The following is a 527-nucleotide window of genomic DNA, read 5'->3' as shown; positions in this document are numbered from 1 at the left end:
TTTATTTTTAAAATGTGCATTTTTAGGAAGAATGGAAAAAAAATAAAAAACTACATTTATTTGCATGTTATTCATCCTTTATTAGATATTCCAAAAAACAACAACAACAGAAATGCAATATGAATAACGACACTGGGCATTCCTCAGAGCACCCATAAATTGTGTAAATGCAAGAAAAAAAAACATCATATATACACACACCTTTTAAATGTGATCGCAGGCAAAGTACGACGTAGGCGGAACATGAAATGACGGTGACTTTGTACTTGAATTCATGAAAGTTTTACTCAGCACATATGGCGTTGTCATATTGCCATGTTGCCATAGCAGTGATGAGGTAGTTGTGTAAAAAAAGTAAAAAAATGTAAGTCTGATTAATCAGGGACTTACGGGCCGTGGGCTGAGGACAGTGACAAGGGCTGAGGATTTAGGGCAGTGACTTAAGGGTCGAGGACTGAAGACAGTGACTTAGAAGCTGAGGACTTAAGACATTGACTTAAGGACCGAGAATTAAAGACAGTGACTTA

This window comes from Penaeus monodon, chromosome 15 (assembly GCF_015228065.2).
Source record: "Penaeus monodon isolate SGIC_2016 chromosome 15, NSTDA_Pmon_1, whole genome shotgun sequence".
In the NCBI taxonomy this organism is placed as follows: domain Eukaryota; kingdom Metazoa; phylum Arthropoda; class Malacostraca; order Decapoda; family Penaeidae; genus Penaeus; species Penaeus monodon.
Note: the sequence above shows the minus strand (reverse complement) of the source record.